The sequence below is a fragment of the Culex pipiens genome, chromosome 1 (genome assembly GCF_016801865.2).
Source record: "Culex pipiens pallens isolate TS chromosome 1, TS_CPP_V2, whole genome shotgun sequence".
Classification (NCBI taxonomy): Eukaryota; Metazoa; Arthropoda; class Insecta; order Diptera; family Culicidae; genus Culex; species Culex pipiens.
The window spans coordinates 64,511,896-64,518,676 of record NC_068937.1 but is presented as its reverse complement, the minus strand read 5'-3'; the positions used below and the strand labels follow the sequence as shown (position 1 = coordinate 64,518,676).

The window sequence follows — 6,781 nt, the reverse complement described above, 5'->3', positions numbered from 1 at the left end:
AACGTCAAGTGCTTGGTAACGGAGAGGGTCACGGCCGACCTTCCCACATCCGTAGTAAACGTCCGCAACTGGGAGCTGCCGCTTGGAGTACAACTTGCGGACCCGTCTTTCCATCAACCAGGAAAGGTGGATCTACTGCTGGGTAATCAGTTATTCCTGAAGCTGCTGTTGCCCGGAGAAGTCCAGTTGTCGGAGCACCTGCCAATGCTACGCGAGACTCAGTTAGGCTGGGTCGTCGGTGGCGTGTGCGATGAAGAAGAAGAAACAGCAGCTGTGGTTCACTCGCACATGGCCATACTGGAAAACTTGAACCTGAAAGCAGGCGAAAGTAATGTAAAAGTGGGTAAAGAACAACGTGAGTGTGAGTTACATTTCGAAAAGGCAGCCAAGATCATCACAGAGAACTTGAAAGTCGACGAGGCGGTGTTCGCCTCCGACGGCATCCCGCAAGCGTTCAAGGAATCGCAGCTAATCCAACTGTGCAAGACAGGTGGATTAGAGTTGCACAAGGGGTCGTCGGACAGTCCGGAAGCCGAACACGAGGAGCTGGTCAGCGTTGGAGGAACTGAAGTCAAGGCTCTTGATCTGTTGTGGAACCCCACCGCAAACAAACAACCTTTCCCGCCGCTGCCATCTGTGCGAGCTGGGCGGCCAAAGACATCGCGAGTGTTCTCACTCGTCGCGAGATTTTCATCCTTTGTGGATTCAAACCTTGACCTCAAGATGATCCGAGAGCCGCGTAGGGTGGTGGCTATGAACGCCACTGCTGACGAGCTACACAAGAACGCAGACACGTTGAAGCACACGTACGGAGCGTGCAGGTACGTAAAATCGATCATCCCGGGGAGCTCCGCAGATCTGAATTTGAAGCTGGTGCCGAAGACGGTCAACACAATTGCACGAAGTAAGCAGCTGGTCGCGCGCTTTCTATACCGGCTGGTCAAGAACGTCTTCGCCTACGTCTTGCGGTTCGGCCTCACCTGCAAGAAGAAGGTCAAGAAAGGGCGGACAGAGCAAAACTGGAAGCTTGCCGCCAAGGCGGCTAGCCCAAGACTTGAGATAAGAACGCACACTAGCCTGGATCTGGGCGACATAGTCCGAGTCGTTGACTTGCGGACACGTCGCGAAGTTTTGAAGCGGCCGTTCCTGTACAACGCCGCTTCCGGTGGGGAGGATGTTCAGACCGAAAGCTGTCAGCCCGAAGAAAATTTTACGAGTGAGCAGTGTCCAACCCCACGGCTACTGCGATCGACGACAAAGCTGGCAACCGCGCGCCGTTGACGACGGTGCGAGAGCGAGAGAGGAGACAACGACGAAACGACAACGATCGAGAGGAGAGATTTTGGCGCGCGAACAGCACGAACGAGAATTTTATGCGCGTCGAGTCGAGGACCAAACAAGTTCGCCGCATGCACCTGAAGTGATGGGACGGAAGTCGGCACCGTGGATCGCGAGTTTTTCGGAACAAACTACTATATTTAAAATTAGTTGCTAAATAGATGTAGTAGAGAAACTTGAGTGTTTTAGTGGCTTGCTTGTGATACATCCGACCCTCCCAGTGAAATTCCCGGTTCCCCCAGTCCGCCGGAAGAAGTGTTGTGTTTGCTCGAGAAATTACAGGCGTATTGTACCACTTCCCCAATGTATCGTCGAAACTCAGCACATCCTCCACCTTGTCGTTTCCGTACGTTGGCAGCTTCACCCAGGTCCACGGGATCCGGTTCGAAGGACCAAATGTCGGATCCCGGACCTGGGACCTCTCCTTCGATAGCTTGGAGGTCCGCATCCAACACGCCAAGGGGGGGGGGGAGCTTGCCTTGGAGTTGTGCTGAGTTCTTGGCCGTTTAGAGGTGGTGTTGTGCTGCTTCTTCCCTGGTTCTGGTCATCGTGCAGCCAAATGAAACACCCGCTGTTACATTTAACACAAAGTACACAATAACAGCTTTATTTACAGCACTCAGACTAAACGATACAATTTACATTAAACGAGTTAAAATACGGCGCGGCGCGGTCATCCTTACCGTTGGCCACAGTGGTCCAGACTGACTGATCAGATCAGTCCCTGAACAGTTGTTACCTCCGATCCCCAACCCGCGGAGATCTCTGGGCCTTCGGCTCGTGTAGATGGATTTTGCTGTCATAACCCTTTCCCAGAAAGTAGCAGAGAATCCCCTAGAAATATGGAGAAGATAGTGTGGATAGAAGAGATCGCGCTTAACACTACCTCAACCTCATGCCCGTAGATCAGATGGAGAATCTGTCCACTGCTTGACCATACTACCACTCCGTCCAGGGTTTAAGTGCCGGTATGGTCCAGCTATCGAACACATATTTTTTTCATAATAACGGTATTTTGAGCACCGTGCTGGCAATATCTCAGTAACTTAAGGTCGTATCAACAAAGTTCAATAAAGAAAATTATAGAGAATTTTCTCAGCTCTACAAAAAAAATTTTTTTTTAGAAGGTCTGCAAACATGTGCACTAATTTCAAAATCAAATCAAATTATTCGCTCTACAGCATTGCCTTGGCGTTCTCGATTGCGAGATTCCTACTCGAAACTAGGTGTTCGAAGGCTTGATTGTTGAGGCAATTGCAAACCTCTTTTTACACCTTACCTTCCATCCACCCCGGGATTCGAACTGACGACCTTTGGATTGTTAGTCCAACTGCCTACCAGCGACTCCACCGAGACAGGACCCAGGGAGACGACTCCTACATCTGGACTGAGCTAACGACCTAACCTTTTTAGGTTAGTCCGGGGCCAACATTTACTTCCCGTCCGACGGAAGGCGTGATCAGACAAATCTCGTCTCGAAAAATGCCACCGGGACCTTCTGGGATCGAACCCACGCCGACTGAGTGAGAGGCAATCACGCTTACCCCTGCACCACGGATCCCTGGGGGGGGGGGGATTTGATGTCCCCTAAAACATATAAAAAAAAGTGTTGTTGTGCAACTCAAGTTTTAGTGACAGAAAGTTAAATTAAAAATCACCAATTTTTGTTTAGCTTGTACCATTTTTTTCAATGTTTTTCTTATCTATACCTACAACTTTGCCGAAGACACCAAATCGATAGAAAAAATCCTTCAAAAGATACAGGTTTTTGAATTTTCACATATCATTTTTGTATGCAAACTTTGTATGGAAAATTATATGAACGAACTAATGATGCAAAAAGGCTTCTTTGGGCATAACGAAAGCATCATAAAAGTTTCAGGCGGAATAAAAAATACAAAAAAAAAATTCCAAAAAAAGATCGTTTTCGTAGAGAACTGCTCAATTGAGTGTTCACGACTCGATCAAACTTCTCAACAAATTTTACATCGATTGGATTCCGAACTTTTATTTGAGAGCGTTTGACTTTTTGCCTTTCTTACAAAAGAAAGGTTTAAGGTTTGCTTTTGGAAAAACGCTTTTCTCAGAAATCTTTAAAAAATCGTGCACGGCGGGGAGTCGTCCCAGAATAAAATCCTTTTACTGATTTGAATGTTTTGATGCGCTCTTTCGATTGAATTTTGGCCCAAAACCCGGAACTTAAAGCCTGATTTGTGAAAGCTATTTTTCTGAAATACTTGTGCGATGTCTGTATCCGCTCTTAAAAAATGGTGTCTTCCATCATTGGAAAACCGCTCGTAAAACCCACAATTTTTATATTTTAGATTTGTAGCCGTGGAGTCGGAGACGAACATTTTATTCTTCGATTCACAATTTTCGACCAGGAAATGTGGTCAAAGACATTTTTAGAGGTATTTTTTGGACTATTACAGATAACACTATTAAATTAAAAGAATTCAGTTTCAAATAAAAAGCCGTTCGAAAACATGCGCCATAAACTGCTTGGGCCCAAACTTTGAAGCTTTTCCAAAATGTATTTCCAGTGATATAGCCGTGTTAGTGTTTTACGTATTATTTTTCCCGGCTCGTTTTCATTCGAAAGATCGACAAGTCGTCAAGTCGAAGCATAAACGCCAGCACATTTACACTTGCGCATTTTACGCTGCGAGTGAAAGTGTTCTTTCTTGCTTCTCACAATACATCGACAAAGTGCAATATCGATACAGTTCACGCTAGTTAGCATCCTAACTCAGCATCCAAATTTCGAAAACCGCAACCTAGCAACCAATTTTTTGAAACCGCTAGCTAGCATCCAGATCCAGCATCCAAGTTTAAAGTACCGTCATCAGGGGTGACATTGAGTCTGGGGGGGTGAGATTGGGTCATACAAATTTCTGCATTTTTGTATGACCCAATCTCACCCCCCAGACCCAATGTCACCCCTGATGACGGTACTTAAAAAAGTTGTTTTAAGTTACTATCTAGCTCAGAACAGTCAAAATATTGAATCCTGAGACGAAAACCACATTAGTAAATCCTTTTAATAATCTTCAAAAAAAACCCGTTCAGTATAGTAACCTGGATGCTGGCATGTTTTCTGAACGTAATTCATCAACCAATGTTTCTAAACTAATTTTTGGGGTTCTCTAAACATATTTGAATCAAAACCACGTTGGATGCTGGGTTTATCCAATTTTATAGGGACTTGGAATATTTGATATTTGAATTTTGCAATATTTGGCTAATTTAATATTTTAAATCCTGGATGCTGGCATGTATTCTGAACGTTTCATCAATTCATCAACCAATGTTTCTAAACTCAATTTTGGGGTTCTCTAAACATATTTGAATCAAAACCACGTTGGATGCTGAGTTTATCAAATTTTATAGGGACTTGGAATATTTGATATTTGATTTTTTCAATATTTGGCTAATTTAATATTTTAAATCATGGATTCTGGCATGTTTTCTGAACGTAATTCATCAACCAATGTTTCTAAACTAATTTTAGGGGTTCTCTGAACATATTTGAATAAAAAACCACGTTGGATGCTGGGTTTCCACAAATATTCCAAGTCCCTATAAAATTGGATTATTGGCTTGAGCTTTCTCGATAAACCATTGTTGTATATATGGAGCCAATTGTACTCGAAAATGACATTTAAAAAGGGCGTAAGTTATTTAAATATTTTTTATTTGGTAATTTAAAAATTACTGTATTTCAAAGCCGTTGCATCGTTTTAAAAAGTGGTCAAAGACAAACTTGTAGGAAATTGGACGGGCATTTTGAAAAAAAAAACAATGAAAAAAAATACACGCCACTTCCATGAGATTTTTCAATTTTTAAGTTTAAAAGTTAAATTTGAAGGTGAAGTCACAATTTTGTTTCGTTCAAAATTTTTGAGAAAATAGCCTAAAATGTTATAAAAAGACTCACGAAAAATGCAGAATGGTATGTCTCTTCTTTAAAAAATACAAAAATCATTTACAAAAACTGTTTTTTTGAAAAGTGGTCTTAACGTCAAAATTTTCAAAAACCGATAGTGGGAATCGATTTTCCAGACAATTTTACATAAAAGTCTCCATATTGACCATTGTCCTGTCCAATCCTTGTAAAGATACAACGGTTTTGAAAATTAAAATGTTGAAAAATTATGTTTTTTGATGGTTTTTTTTTTGCAATTTTTAAATGACAGACTTGGTTTTTCAATCTTGAAAATATTTTTACCGGAAAGCTCGTCCAATTTCCTATAAGTTTGCTTTTAAAAGCTTTTCAATTTGACTCGTTTTATTATTTACGGAAGCTATCCAGGTTTCTACCACACTGAAAAAAATATACTATTCTCAGTTATGAGCAATGTAATTAAGGTCATATTTATAAGCCCATACATCCAATTCAAATGCTGTTAAAGGCATTCATATAGGAAATTGGACGAGCTTTCTGGTAAAAATATTTTCGAGACTGAAAAAGGTGCAGGTGGTTATGTTCTACATGACCAATATGACAAAGAACTTTGTAGAAAACTCTAAAAAATCAATTTATTTTTTTTTATAATTTTTAATTCTTTGCCAATTTATTTAATCCTGAATAATTCATTCTAGTTAAAAAATTTAAACCATTGGCACCTCTGTGGATATAAATTGTCAAAACACGAAAATATTGCCAACACAAGTATGGTTCGAAAAATGTTCACTCCCTCCCCTTCCCAGAAAAAAACGGCAGCGATAGAACTGCATCCGGAAATCATTGACTTTATAACCACTATCGAAAACCATATTGTCCCAAATCGTATGGTTCGATAAATGTCCCCGGTAGAACCTTCCCTCAGGCCACACCCGGAGTGACTATTTCCTGTCAAAATGGCCATTTTCATGACCAGTATTAAAAACCATGAATTTTGATACCCATATTGCCCCAAGTCGTATGGTTCGATGACACCGCCTAAGCAAGTGACGACTACCCTTTTACCTCAACTCAGACCCACCCAAGGGTTAAGGTCCAGGTGGCCTGTTTTGCGGCCCCGTCGGAACGGAAGACGACTACGCTTTACCCTATTTACTCTACAACGACCAAGCGTTAGAAGGTCCAGCCGTGTAGTTCGATTTCGGCTTCTCACTTTTTGGGACACACTAGTGTAGTCCGTATACTGCAGTTCAGTTGATGTGCGTTTCTCCACCAACGGACGACAGGTGCGTTTCCAATGAAACGAGCTGTTGACGATGGAGATCCAGTAGAAGCTAGCAGATGTAGCAGTAGAAAGCTTGCCTGCACGTTTAAAGAGGCGAGCTTGCGGTGCTAGCTTTCTCTCTCTCTCTTGGTAACACCACTCTGCTGATCTAGCACTTGCTCCGTAGTCTGTTCGAATATCAACAATCCAGATTCCGCTCGATATTCGCACTAATCCGTAATTTTGCTGCTGTACTCGATATTCCACCGATTCAC

At 42.4% G+C, this 6,781-nt stretch overlaps 1 long non-coding RNA gene across 1 annotated transcript in view; it reads right to left on the bottom strand.

The window, feature by feature from the left end:
- Window positions 1-1,812: 1,812 nt before the first annotated feature.
- Window positions 1,813-6,781, bottom strand: part of LOC128093640 (uncharacterized) — a 76,204-nt gene continuing 71,235 nt past the window's right edge. The window contains exon 3 of the long non-coding RNA XR_008212654.1: window positions 1,813-2,833. This is a non-coding gene — a long non-coding RNA (uncharacterized LOC128093640). The remainder of the gene's footprint in view (window positions 2,834-6,781) is intronic.